This window comes from Cucumis sativus, unplaced genomic scaffold (genome assembly GCF_000004075.3).
Source record: "Cucumis sativus cultivar 9930 unplaced genomic scaffold, Cucumber_9930_V3 scaffold47, whole genome shotgun sequence".
Classification (NCBI taxonomy): domain Eukaryota; kingdom Viridiplantae; phylum Streptophyta; class Magnoliopsida; order Cucurbitales; family Cucurbitaceae; genus Cucumis; species Cucumis sativus.
The window spans coordinates 325,899-341,446 of NW_022279551.1; the positions used below are offsets into that span (position 1 = coordinate 325,899).

Genomic DNA, 15,548 nt, shown 5'->3' on the forward strand with positions numbered 1-15,548 from the left:
TAGAGTCATGTAACATGGTACTGCATACTATTGCGCTCCCGAATGCATACTATCCAATGGTCCCGTAGGGACACATTTGGGCTCTTGGTGAACCCGAAGGAATAACCCTATAGGAGAGTCGGGTTGTAAGTGATCCCATCGAATCACATCTCAAACCAGCCACATAGGCATACATAGGTGGTGAACCCGAGGGACCCTCATATGGTATGACTCTAACAGGCAAAACTAACAGAACACTATAGCCTATACATGCTTATCATAGCATCAACATCTTAGCTCAGTTACACATAACTCAAAAGTCACATATTTGATCATAGCATGCCTCAACAAAGAATATTATATCTAAATCATAATATGGTTTACTAAGTAACTATTTATACGGCCATCTCAAATAGACATATTATACATCTCTTACTTACACTACTAAACAATACATAACATACATGCAACTTCCAAGTAGGGTTTAGTACGAAAAATCTCTTACCTGGAGATTCACAAAAGAAATAGTACTCCTCTGATTGAGAGTCAAATCCTCACAATAAACTCAGTCCTAAACATGAACAAAATTAAACTTAATAATTTTGTCAATCTATCACTTTACTGTTTAATTAGGCAACCAATTCAATCAAACTTACCCCAAAGATTTAAAGTTGATCTCAATACAACCTTAAATTGAAATTTGCACAATTCAATTCCTCAACCACACCTTAACCTTCAAAAAACATAATACAACTCATTCCAGTGCTAACTTATTTAAGACCCAAAACAATAATTATTTGGGCGTACCAAACCCAACAAGAACTAAGCAAAAACTCACCAAGGGCTTAAATATGTTGCAGACGGCTAAAACTGAAGGTGGCTCGGCTAGCAAGGCTTCGGCTCGGGTCTTGAGACTCACGGCTCGCATACGGCTCACACAGGATCGACTCAGTTGTGTATGGCTCGCGTACGGCTTACATGGAACGGCTTGGATCAAAAGAGATGACTCACGCGGCTCGGTGAAGGGACACGGCTTGAACTGACGCGGCTTGGACGTGTGGCTCGCGAAAAGAAAATTGTCATGGCTTGCATCCTTGACTGTCAAGCGCGATGATGTCCGGCGGTGCTGTGCAAGTGGAGGCTACGACCGATGATGGTTTCGACAAAAGAGAGGGTTACGATCGACGACGCGAAGGAGGAGCGCACGGCGGAAGATAGGGGTCGTTCGACTGTCCGATGCAACACGAGTCGACACGGCTGGAGAGAAACGAACGGTTGTGCTTCGTGACCGTGATGCTTCGACTATGCGACCGTGACGAGGACTCTCTCACTGGAGTGTTGTGCGCGACGATGGCTGAAGTGGGGCGGCGACTGCTCTAGGGTTGAATGGTGAAGAAGAAAGAGGGGTGGAGAAGATGGACATGAAAAATGAAAGAGGCTTATTTAATATATACAATAATAATAATAATACAGTATTATTATCATTACTATTGTCATTATCTTTATTATCATTATTTAATTTCCCCAACGAACTCATTTTTTTCTATTTCAAATAATTTTTCTCTTTCTTCATTACCGACTCAATATATCATCAATAACTTCTCTCTTTTCCATAATAATTATATTATGAATAATTATATTATCCCATAATATAATTATTCTTATTCCTCTATAACTTTGCTTATACTGATAAACAATAATTACTCATAATACTTCAAACTTTACAAATTTAATTTACCAACCAATCAATCCAAAAATCACCACTTTAACAATAGGATTTCAAATTTCAGAATTAACCACATATCACTCCAACGTACTTAACTTCCACAAATCAAATAATTTCACACATAACACCTAAAAAATTTCAATATAACACACATTAAAGTTAACTTACTAGTTTTGGGGTGTTATATTGAAATCAATCATTTCCTTCATCCACCTTCATCTACGTTTGTGCCCAGCTCTCACGACCACCATCAAAATATTTTTCTCTCCAGTGAATCGTGTTTGTGAGATAGCCAGATTCAGCATTCACCACCCACAAATCTCCAACTCTGAACCCATTCGGTTAGATACCCACCTAAAATCGGACTGATTCTGATTCAGCAGTCACAACCCACACGTTTCAGCAGTCACCGGTGAACCTATTTGATGAGATATCTGGTGAACCCATTAGTTTGTAGCTTTAAAAAAGATAAACTCTTATACTTTTGTGTACGTTACTCTGAACGCTTTTGTTTACTGTGATGTTCTATGCTAATTTGTATTGTTTTCTAACATATCTTCCAATTGCTAGGAAGAAGTTGCTTAAGTGATTCTTAAAGAAGGGTAAGGAGAGGTAATGATTCATACTCCTTGAAAATTAAATCCGTATTTTTATTTATTTGTATTATCTTTAAGATTTTGAAAAGTTTTTTTTACGCTTGTGTATCCAAAGAATGAATGGATGCTTTCGATTTGTAATTATTGAATTGGTTTGTGCTTCAATATTACAAAATCTTGGAGCATGCATGCATGTATATTTTAATTGATTGTGCGATGATAATATACTCATGCACACGAGTGCACATGCACTTTTTGTATTTAATTGAAGTTTCTCTTCTTTTTTTTTAAGTTGCTCATCGGTCTTTTGTAGATATATTTGGTACTTGGTATATGTTGTCAGTATTTAAGCGTGTCGGAGGGCTTTTTAACACACCTCAAATTGTTAGTAAAAGAAAATCAAACTAATTACTTCCATTCATTTGGAATTATAATGTCATAATGATGGTTAGAAGTTTGTGTTTGGTCTTCGTCGATGGTTTTAATTTGAGATTTGCTTGTTAGTTGATTGAGTGATACGATTACGAGTTTTGTAGTTGTTTGAGTGTATATAGAACTTTTTGGTTGTTTGGGTTTATATAGAACTTGTTAGTACGTTTTTGGAATGTGGATAAGAATTTAATTTCTTTTTCATATGTGCTTATTTGATAGTCTTGCTTTATTCTAATTGTTTGGTTGTTGGGTGTATATAGAAATTTACATTAATTATATTTAGTCTTCAACTTTTTAGGTATTATTGTTGATTATAGTTGAGTTCACAAGTGTAAGATTACTTAAATATTCCTTATTGTTTTTTTGACATTTTTTTGTAGATTAAATTGCATCCTTATATAATATGGATAAGCCATGGATGAAAAATAATAGAATGTTAACTGATTATGTTGTTGGGGTTGAGATGTTTATTAAAAATGGGTTGAAACATTCGAAGACATCGAACATCATGACTTGTTCTCGTTTAAAGTGCGTAAATGCAAAGACTTTACATGTGAATACAATTAGAGATCACTTATTATTTTTTAACGGCATCGATAAGAGTTATCAAGTATGAATTTTTCATGGTGAATCACTACCAATGAAGAGAAACAATGAAAGTGTCTTTAGTAGTGCAAGAGAAGAAATTAACGTGGATGATGTTGATGACATAATTGGGATGTTTGATGTTGGTGACATAATTGGGATGTTTGAGGGTGCACACAATTATTTTAATGACCAAGTTAGAAAATTTTGAGAAACTACTAGATGATGCCAAGAAACCATTATATCCTAATTGTAAAATTTTTACCAAAATATCTACATTGATAAAATTATATAATTTGAAAGTTAAATTTGGATGGAGTGAAAAGAGTATCACGGAGTTGTTAAAATTAATTGGTGACATCTTACCTACTCCTAATGAAATCCCTACTTCTACTTATGAAGCAAAAAGATTTTGTGTACTCTTGGAATGAAGTACGAGAAGATACATAAATGTAGAAATGATTGTTCCTTGTTTAGGAAAGAACTCTCTTATGCAAATGTACGCCCCTTTCGTGATGTTATTATTTTTAGATTTTGAGTTTTCACTTATAGTCATCGGATATAGTGTGTTTATTTGATATGTGAATATATATATGTGTGTGTGTGTGTGTGTGTGTGTGTGTGTTGGATGATGTGTATTTGTTGTAGTACTTTATGGAAGTGTGAAAAAGTGTGTTGGTATATTATGTGTTGGATCTTATTCATTGCGGGTGAAATAGGAATCCTATTGGTTTGTCATAGAGGACAACATGCATTTATTTGATATGTGAATATATATAGGTGTTGGATTATATGTATTTGTTTAATTCTATATGGAAGAAGTGTGGAAAAGTGTATTTGATGTGTATAAGGTTTGCCATGGAGTAGTAGCTCTAGCATTCTATAGCTAGCAAGCGTGCCAACAATTTTTTTTACATTTTTCACAATATACGATGATGAACATTTCCTCTCATAATTCGAGACAAATAATATCGGTTTTGATGTCATAAAAAATGGACAATAATGCAACAATATAATAAAAATAAATTTAAAAATGGGCCAGAAACAAGGTTTTGATGTCGTTTTAAAAATGACATTAAAGGTGTCTTTAATGTCAGTTTAGAAATGACATCAAAGGCCTCTTTAATGTCGGTTTAAAATCAAAATCAAAGGCCAAGGACATTCAAGACCTTCAATAAAACCATCAAAGATATTGATTTTAAATTGACATTAAAGGCCTTTGATGTCGGTTTTAAACCGACATTAAAGAGGCCTTTAATGTCGTTTCTAAACCAACATTAAAGTCAAATCGACATTAAAGGCCTTTTATAATGCTTGCAAAGACGTCAGTTGACAACTGACATTAAAGGCAAAATTTCTTCTAGGGATTTGAGAATTTTTGGATGTGTCATATATGTTCCAATTGCTCTATTACAACGTACTAAGATGGATCCTCAAAGAAGGCTAGAAATATATGTTGGATTCGATTCTCCATAAATTATTAAATATCTTGAAATCTTGAACCTCTTACGGGTCTACATGATTTATTGATTATCATTTTAATTAGACAAATTTTTCAACGTTATAAGGAGAAATTAAAAAAATTGGAAAAAGAAATTACATGAAATGTATCATTATTGTCTCATTTGGATCCTCGTACAGATCAATGTGAACTTGAAGTTCATAAAATAATTCATTTGCAAAATATATATAGCAAATCAGTTACTAGATGCATTTGTAGATGCAAAGAAAGTAACTAAAACACATATCAGAGTTGCAAATGTCTCATAAAAAATTGATATCCCAACATAACAACTTGTCATTAAAGATAAAAATCCTTGAAATAGAAATTGAGTCAATAACTCGATTAAGGATATGGATGTTCCAGAAGAAATCCTATGACACAAAATATCGAAGAAGATAAAACAACTAAGACAGGAAAGAGATGGAATATAATTAATGCAGTTGTTGATAATAGTTTGCACTTGATACTATATTAAAAAATGAAGATCCATAACCAAAATTCGTTGAAGAATGTCGACAGAGAAAAGATTGGTCTTTGTGGAAAGAATCAATTGAGGCAAAATTAAATTCACTTTCAAAATGTCAAGTTTTTGAATCAGTAGTCCAAACAGCAAAAGGTGTCAAACCTGTGGAATATAAATGGATATTTGTGAGAAAAAGAAATGAAGATAATGAGATTACAAGAGATGAAGGAAGATTAGTTGCACAAGGTTTTTCACAAAGACCTGGTATTGACCATGAGGAGACATATTCTCTGATGGTGGATGAAATCACATTAAGATTTTTTATTGGCTTGGTTGTGTATAAAAATTTGGACATGCATCTTATGGATGTAGTCATAACATATTTATATGGATCTCTTGATAATGATATTTAAATAAAAGTTCTAGAAGGATTTAAGATACTTGAAATATATAAATCAAGTTTTCGAGAACTATATTCAATAAAGTTACAGAGATCATTATATGGATTAAAACAATCAATACTAATGTGGTATATAATCATCTGAGTGAATATTTGTTGAAAGAAGGATATCAAAATATTCAAATATGTCCATGCATTTTTATAAATAAATCATAGCCAAGATTTGCTATTATAACTCTATATGTTGATGATTTAAATATAGTCTGAACTCTTGAAGAGCTTTCAAAGACAATAAAATATCTTAAGAAAGAATTCAAGATGAAAGACCTCGGAAATACAAATTTTTGCCTCAGTTTGCAATTTGAGCATTTGGCAGATGAGATATTTGTTTATCAATCAACTTATATTGGAAATTTTTTTAAAAGACTTTATATGGATAAAGCACATCCATTGAACATTCCAATGCAAGTTCGTTTACTAGATGTAAAGCAATATATATTTCAACCCCGAGTTGATAATGAAGAACTTCTTGACCTATAAGTACCATATCTTAGTGCAATTGTTACACTTATGTATCTTGTTAATAATACAAGACCAGATATTGTATTTTTAGTAAATTGATAACTACATCTTCCTTTGTGGACTTAGAAGCACTGTGGTTTCTTTAAGAAGTTTGAATATAGTCTTTGTTATTGTGTAGAATTGTAAGCTGCTAGTTTTCTTGTTAAGGCTCATTCAATTTCCCATTTTAATCATTTCACTTAAAATTGTTGACCCACTTGCATCTTGGAGTTATTTTATTTCAAATTCTTGATAAGCAAATCAAAATTTGGGACGTATCTACTGGACAATGTAATATAACTGTGCAACATCATACAGACAAGGTAAGAATCTCAATTGTATTGCTTTGATCGTGCGTGTTCGAGTTCATTCATTCAAACTTGCACCAACAATGATCTGTTCATGAGCATGAATGTAAGCAAGCTTTGAGACATCTCACATTCACCTTTTGCTGAATTTTATACATAAAAAGTGAAAAGCCTAAATTTGAGCATTTTCATATTAATTGGTTTGATCTTTTTTTTTTTTTAGGATGAAATCTATTATCATTAATCCTTCTAGGAAAGAGTATGGTTTGATGGTGAATTACTACACAAGGAGAGGTGATATGAACGGTGCACGTGAAATCTTTGAAAATATGCGAGCTAGGGAAATAGAACCATGGTCTCATGTCTACACAAAGTAATAACTACTCCTATTTTCTCCCTTTCTTTCGTCATATGTTAATTTGATCTCAACGTTAGCTTAATATTTTTGCTTCATTTATTGACATAAAGGTCACCATTCTAGTTTTGAATATGGTTAAAGTTTGATTGATTTGTATAGAAGGCCAATTAAGTATTTTATGCTTGAAATATATATTTTGATGGTAGATATGTCGTTGCAAAAGTATATTTACTATATTAATTCAATCTAAATATTTTTCAAGTGTGTCGTTTTGCGATAATAGTAAGCTTTAATGATGTGCAACATTATTCATACCATCTTTTGTTAGAAAAATGAAAGAAGAGAAGGAGGCATAGAAATGAGCTTGGTAACTTACACCATTCTTGTTGGTGGATTTGCCAAAATGAAAAATGCAGAGTAAGTAATTATTATTAAATGTGTGCATGCGTAGGTTCATAAAATTTTCGTTATATATATACATATATTTCTTTTGCATATATAACGTTATAAAATATGGCCACGGGCGTGTTGCACTCATAGAAGTACATAATCATTGTGATGCTATTGTGGATGGAGCAAATGTTGGCCTCTGTCAACATAATTTTGTAGATTATGGATTTAATCTTCCTCATGTTGTAAAGTATATATTTTGGTCTTACATAGCCAGCCAAGCTAAGCGATTATGAAGATTTGTTTAGCATTTTATGAGAATGGTGATGCATTAAAGATTCGATTTTATTGAAATCTTGTTCCTTTTAATAAAGATGTAGCACTTCACTTCACATGCTATCTGTCAATGCTCATCATATATTAATTATTGAAATCTTGTTCCTTTTAATAAAGATGTAGCACTTCATTTCACATGCTATCTGTCAATGCTCATCATATATTAATTTCTAACTCGCACATCCTATTACTTGTAAATTGATGCATATGATGCTTTTTATGCTAGGATCAAATTTATTTTGTAGATATTTATGTTTTTTTTTTTTTTTGGTATAGCTATTTGGAGTGTTATGTGAAGCAAAATATCTTTAGAATGTGATGCGTTTTGGTTTTCGATTGAGATTAGTCTTGGTAATTAATTGTTTTCAATTGTGTTTTATTTTATCTTTTAGTTAATTTTAGTAGTAATGTTTTTGTTTTCTTTAGTTTAGTTTGAGTATTAGTCTGTTTTGATATATTTGTAGGTTGCATCTATTTTTCCATATATTTATCTTTGATCAATACCTAGCTAGTGGAGTATGGACTTCCTTATATTCCATGTTCTTTTACTATTTGGGATTTTCACCTTCGATATATGAAATTCATTAACTATTTTCATTTGAAAGGAAAAACGATCCAATAGGAGTTTGTAAGATTATTTATCATCTCCATTATTCAACTTTCTCTATAAAAACAATGTTGTTATTGATGGGTAAATTTATACAATTAAGAGTAAGAAGCCTGTAGACTAACATTGCTAAATTGAACATTTAAAATTTGCTTTGAAGTCAGAGTCGAGGATAGTATAATTATTCTTTAGTTGTATTCCTCTTTTTGTTGTTGATCTTTGAAGAACCAAATCAGGTTAACGAGTTGTTTGATAAAAGCTAATTTTCTTCTTTATTTCTGCAGTACTTTTGGGTTGTCATTTCAATCGTCTTCTTTGTTGTTGCTACATTATTTACTTTACGAAAACTTTGTAGTAATTTTTAATTTTCCACATTTAGATTGCAGTCTGTTTAGTTTGATTTTAAATAATATGTACTAATTTTGCAGATTCTAGATTTAATCTTCCTCAGGTTGTAAAGTATATTTTGGTCTTAGATAGCCAGCCAAGCTAAGCTAAGCGATTGTGTAGATGGAAGCGATCGTTGAAAGTTGAAGATTGTGAAGGCGTTTAAGATTTCTTATTTAAGTCTTGTATTAGGATCTAGTTTCATGTATTATTGTAGAATGTATATACAAACGCAATATTAAGATTTCATTTTCTGTATACAAATGTAAAAGAAAAATATTGTAGTTTCTAAAATAATATTAATTTTATTGATTTGTTGGAGTGAGCAAAAAAATATTTATTTACACGTATCTAATGTCAGTTTATAAAAAATAGACAACAATGCAACAATTAAATAAAAATAAATTTTGTAAAAATAGATCCAAAAACAAGATTTTAATGTCAGTTTAAAAACGACATAAAAGGCAAACCGACACTAAAGGTCAACAATAACACCGATAAAATATTGTCAGTTTAAAACTGACATCAATGGTCATTAATGTCGCTTTTAAACCGACATTAATGATGTCTTTGATGTCGTTTTTAAATCGATATCAAAGTAAAAACGACATTAAAGGCCTTTAATAAGGCTAGCATAGATGTCGGTTCCGAACCGACACCAAAGGTCATTAATGTCGGTTTAAAACCGACATTAAATGGTAAATTTCTTCTAGTGTCAGATTCCTCTGAAAGCTGATAATTCTCCCTTTCGTCGACTCAAACTCAGACCTCCTTTACTCAAATTTATCCGGTAGCCCTACTCTAGAAACTAGAGTCAATTTTGTGAACTATTGAGAGTAATTTCAACCAAAACGCACAAGTATGATAGGAGAAATGTCATTCTAAAGTTTCCTATTTATATTGAGTCTTACATGAGCCTTTATTGACACGACCTACTTGCCGAAATTTAACTTAAGTATGTAGAGAACACTTGTAAAGTACCCATGGACTCCACCTCTTCATTATCTTGTCTAACCAAAACACGTAAGTGTGGAACATCAAGATAAACACCTAACTAACTTCAAACATGGCCGCAAGCACTCCTTCCTCGCGTGCAAGTCTACTCGCCCAACATCATGTTGTCTAGCTTTCTCGCCTAGCATCTTAACGCTTAATAACCTCTAAATGACAAGCTTTCCTCGCCCTAAAAATCTTTCTCGCATAGCCTTGCTAACCTCTTTTGCTCTCAATCGCCTAGGGACACTCTTCACCACCCAATAACCTCTACGGACAAGCCTTGTCGCCTAGCCAAACACACACTCAAGCTTAGCTACCTACCTTGTCCAAACGCCTAAATAACCACTTTAGAGGTTATATTTCCTTCTTTTGGCTGCCTACAACATCACCCTATAACCTCTAAACGCTTTGTCCTTAAACCTTTGACACTTAGTCAATTATTTTTACGGTTAAATTTGGGTCTTAAATCATGTATTAAAATAAACCAAATTTTAAACTACTCATAATTTAAATTTTTTAAGTGAATACTATTTTTTAATAAAATTTTAGTTTTTGTTTAATGATAAATAAAACTTTAGAGATCACCCGATTCTTTTTATAGTTGTATCCACAAAATAGGAGAGATTTCATTTTTTTTAAAAAAAAAATCAACTTTAAACGTGTATATGCACAAAAATATGGAAGATTTTTTCTTCCTTCTTTTAGGGTGAATTTTAGATTTTAAGGATAAAATCTATTTTTTAAAAAAGAAATTATACTTTGAAAAGTAGGTGAGATTTTAAATTTTTTTTAAAGATGAAATTAGGTAAAATATCCCTATAATCATTCACTAAAAGGGGCAGATGATGTTTCTCCCACAGCCCCTTTATAAATATATACACACATACACACACATATAGAAAATGGAGAATTTTCAAAAAGAGTAAACAATTTACCCTCAATAAAATATTTACATTTTCATACAAAATTTTTGTATTTCATAGAAAAGAAACTGTAATTGATTTTATTTTTGTCTTTCAATAGTTTGTTTTTATGAAGTTTAAATAATTTGTTTTTTTTATTGTTTTTTTGTTTTTTATTGTAATTGACACGATATTACAATGATTTTATCAACAGAAAAAAAAAACTATTCAATTGGTCACTACATAGAAGACAAAGAAATAAAAAAGTGAATTCGAACTTCATTATAAGATTGGAGATTTCACAAATGATTCAATTTGAAATCAAAAAAGACATATTGACATATTACTTGAAAGTGTGTCACAAATTTAAGGCTTCACAATTTACCAAATCTTCATCATATTTACCATTTTTACGAACTGGATGAAAGAAAAGTTAGAAAGGGTGTACATTATATCATAACAACTACATGAAAGAGTGGAGGAGTGTAAACGGATTGAGTTGGGTTGGACGACATTCCTAACCCAACCCATATTTTTAGGTTGGTTGGATTGACAATATGAATAACCCAAATAGTATTTTTAACCAACCCAATCAAACCCTTAAATTATGGAATAAGTTGGGTTGGGTTGTCGAGTTGAGAAGAAGATGGCGAACGTCGGAGATTGTGAACACTAGAGATGAGAGATCCAAACGAGAGGGGAGTGAGTCAGAGAGATAAGGAGTCATGAGAAGACTGAAGTTGAATGAAGTGAGGATGAGGAGTAAGTCTCTGAGCTACTTCTTTTCCATTTACTAACTAATAATAAAAATAAATAAATAAATATTATATATATAATATATATATATAAATATATATATATAAATATATATATAAAATAATAAATATATATATATATATATGTACGTATGTATGTATGTAAGACCTAGATCCAAAAGGCAAGTCCTATTGAAAAAGAGCATTGTTGAAAAAAGGGAGTTCATTTGAGTATAAGTGTTATCGAGTTAGAGTAAGTTGACCACCATTAATCGCTTCCGACCAACCTCCGATGACTACTTTTTGACAATTGTAGTTGACCAAACTTCGAATGCTTGTTTTATGGCAATAGTCACAAGAAAATTATTGACCACCATTAATAGTCGTCGGCGAACCTGTGGTTACTGCTTTTCTGGCTACTATTTTTTAGCAACCTTCGACGGTCAACTTTCATCTACTGTTTTTTCGACAAACCATTGTTGATCGAACCCGACAATCTTTTTCTAACAACCATCGTCGATCAACTTCTGATGAACTTTTTTATGGCAACTATTTTTTTTTATCACTAGCAGTAACTTCCTTGTACCATTTTTCCCGTAATCGCTGCTGGTCAACCTCTGAAATCGTCGACCATTTTTCAGCGACTATTGCTAGACAACTTTTGTTTATTGTTGATCGACTAGCATTGTCGGCCAGCTTTCGTCGACCATTTTCGATGACCCAATACTGGTTAACTTTCCTCAACCATTGTCGGTAAACTTTTGTCAACTGTTTTTTATGACTGTTGCTGGCAAGTATCAATGACCGTTGTTGGCCAACTATTAAGGACCACTTTTTTTTTCAATTAACATAAAAATAGAAAAGGACAACATTGTCATCTACCTAATTATAGAAGCTACTTCTAAAGGAAAGTCAAAAATGGAAGAAAAAAATTTTCTCCTCATTCAAGCTTTTATATATACTATAGATAGAAATCTAAAAGAGAGTATTGCAAATATAGATATATATTGTAAATGTACATCTATCCATAACCTACATAGGTTATCAATCGTCATATAACTCTCATTCAATTCCATGTTGTAACATACATCCTACTAAGATTCATATTGTAATTTGTACCATGACATGACATGTCTTATAAATAGAGATATGTGATGTCTTTCTTAGATATACCACAATTGAGTTCAATTGCTTTCCATGTTTTCTCCCTTCTCTATTATTCTCTTTTGTGTTGTTTCATTGTTATGACGTATTTTCTTTATTCTTATTTTATAGTATTAAAATCCATAACAAACACAATGAGTGTTTTTTTCTTTGAATTATCATTTATGTAAAATAAATTAATAAGGATAATTTAAGTTTGTCTTTAAAGTATAAAACAACGTAAGATAAATTTAAGATAATTTGTTGGTTTTTTCCCCCAAAAGTAGAACAAAATGCAAAATTATTTACACCGTATAGAACAATTTTGAAAAAAGAAAGAGCCCACAAGTCCATAACGTAAAATAACAAAAATACCTCGGAATTAATTGACCACAAACATACACAAAAAAAAGCTTCTAATTTAAACGGTTGTATAATATAGTCCAAAATATCGTTTAGATATTGGTACACAATCGTGTAGATGTTGGTAAGTGATCCGTTTGAATCTATTACTTATCTATTTAGGATAGATAGTGATAGTGATCTATATGAGATAGATGACTAATTGTTTAGATTTTGGAACACAGTCATTTAGTAAAAAAGAAGAAGAAAAATAAAGAAGATGAAAGATGACGTACAAGGAAGAAATTATGGAACAAGAGATGAAGAAATCGCAAACAAGAAGAAGTGAGAATATGAGGAAGATATGTCGGAATTCAATACTCATCCAAAAAAATTCAAAACCAACCACGAAATCATGGAACTTGTGAAAAAATAACAATGGCTTCATGAACTTTTATTTTATTTTTATATGGACGATAAATACTTTTGATTGTTGTTTTATATATATAAATTAACCAAATTTGTTCCGTGACGAAGTAGCCAAGTAATATTCTCCCTTAATCCGCTTTGGACTGTGCTTTTCTTTCCTTTTGTGTTTTGAAATACTAAACTTTTCATATTTTTTTTAAATGGAAAGATAAGCTGATTATTATTAAAACAAAATTGTTAAACTTTTTGAGAATACGAAATGAGAAATTCTTTTACATTCCAACTCTTTAGATTCCTTTAAAGAATGTGTTTACTTCTTTATTTTATATTTCATTAACGTTAATTATTTACAATTAATTGAAAAAATTATGAGACAAAATTACACATGTTTTACTTTTCTCAACAATAGAAACATAAACTTATAAACATGAAAAACTGTAATGACTGTTCTTTACTACGAAATATATTGTCAAACAATAACCAAGATAAGAGATAATAACAAAACAACAAGAAGTAAACGAAAAAACACACGAGAATTGTGTCCGGGAAAGTTAATCCACGGAAATCAATAAGTCAAGCAATTATAAAGTTGTACTTATATAAACACTCTTCCGCTCACAAAGACAATCGTAGAACTAATTCACTGGACACTTGGGAAACATTCTCTTTAATACTTAGGCTCCCCTTAAGTATGCTACTATTAGTGAATAACTACTCAAACTCCCCTAAATAATAGAAATTCTTGATTAATCATTCCTCTTTACTTGTGAACTCCCTTCACGAATAAACTTAGACTCCCCCTAAGTTGATGAGATCTCCCTTCTCGATAGAGCCAACTTTAGGATCTCCTAAAGCAATGTCATTAGATTGGTTTCAAATTAATCTTTAGCCAAGCATTCACACGAACAACAGCCACACGCACATAGGAATGAATCCTTTGAATATCGACTCTTCTTAGCCCAAATGGTAAAGAGAAATCAAGATATATGCAGCAACCCTAGCACAAAGACTTCCTTAAGCTTAAAAAGGACAACATAAACAAAGAGAAAAGCTTAGAAAAAATGGACATAATGGGTGTCCATGAGGGGTCATTATATCAACCTGTCTAATGTATGTCCCTAAAATTTTGAATACCAATAACTTGAGATGTTAAAGAAAATTGAATATGGTCTTTTAGAGCAAAGAGTACATAAAGAACACAAATAGAGAAGAAATAATAAAGATGAAAGAAATGATGCAACTTCAAGTGTTGGGAAGAAAATGATGAATAAAATGGTAATTTTAATAGTAGAACGTGAGTTACAAAGTTTTGTTTTTGAATTCTACCCCTTCTTACATTCAATTATATATATTATATGCATAATAGGGTTGGGTGAACCAGATCAGTATTTTTTTCCTCTAATTTAATCCAACCCAACCGTGATGATTATTCTAGTTTATTTTACTCAAGTGTTTAGAGTAACTGCTTTTATTGAAATAATGTTTACAAATAAGGGCCATAATTTTAGTCCAAAACGACCCCGTAGTATCTCTATTCTACCTCTTACCCCGAACATCCCCTCCCTCTTGCCTCCAAAACATCCTCTTCGTATCTTTTTTTATAATTTACCGATTCTGTGGCTTTCAGTTTTCACAATTTTTTGGTAACTTCTTTTCCCCAAAGAATATTGCTCTCTTCTTCGCCGGTTCCGTCGCGAACTAATTTTCACCTCCCCAACTTCTGCCTGACTTTCTTCCGTAGGGCTGCTGGTATCCGATTCTTGTTTACAATCTGTTCCCATTCTTCCTTTGCTATCTTCGCTGCTAACATTGTTGAAATTGTTCGGTATTGCCATTTCCCGAGTTTGAATAGCTTCTTGTAGGGATTGGCTCTCAACCGAAGGCCATTCAGGTACCTTCTTCGTCCCTCTCAATTACCCTTTTTGTATTTGCATTTTAGGGAGTACTTCGTATGGATATGTCACTATGATCAATCCTATTCCTGTTTCAAGAACGGGTGTTTGTTCTAGTCTTAAGGGAAAGTGAAGTATTCTCTTTCATTGTAGGTCGGATTTTTAGTCATTTTTTATTTTGTTATTCCACTCATTGAATTTAGTTGTTAAGTAGCAGGACTGGAACTACAATAGAGTAATGGCGTCTTCAGATGATGAGGCTGAGACCTTACCAGTACCACCTGTCTCAAATTTATCACTTTGTGGATCACAAGAAGAACCTATTTCATTCTCTATTTTTGCCGATTAAATGGGATGAAGGGGAGAGACTAGAGGGCAGTCAAGAACCTGTTTTCCTCCATGGTACAGTTGATAATGGACTTCAAAAGGTTTATAAACAGGTTACCGCATGGAGATT

At 32.1% G+C, this 15,548-nt stretch overlaps 2 long non-coding RNA genes across 3 annotated transcripts; one reads left to right on the forward strand and one right to left on the reverse strand.

The window, feature by feature from the left end:
* Positions 1 to 596: 596 nt before the first annotated feature.
* On the reverse strand, positions 597 to 1,488 carry LOC116405942. Its single transcript, XR_004219020.1, has 2 exons — positions 818 to 1,488; positions 597 to 712 (listed from the first exon to the last, which is right to left on the reverse strand). It is a non-coding gene; the product is annotated as an uncharacterized LOC116405942 (long non-coding RNA).
* Positions 1,489 to 1,609: 121 nt separating this feature from the next.
* On the forward strand, positions 1,610 to 8,847 carry LOC116405944. Of its 2 annotated transcripts, XR_004219026.1 has the most exons (3): positions 1,610 to 2,317; positions 6,778 to 6,927; positions 8,674 to 8,847. It is a non-coding gene; the product is annotated as an uncharacterized LOC116405944 (long non-coding RNA). The 2 variants fall into 2 exon arrangements; XR_004219025.1 differs by lacking the exon at positions 8,674 to 8,847 and having other exon boundaries at positions 6,778 to 7,173.
* The last annotated feature ends 6,701 nt before the right edge of the window (positions 8,848 to 15,548 follow it).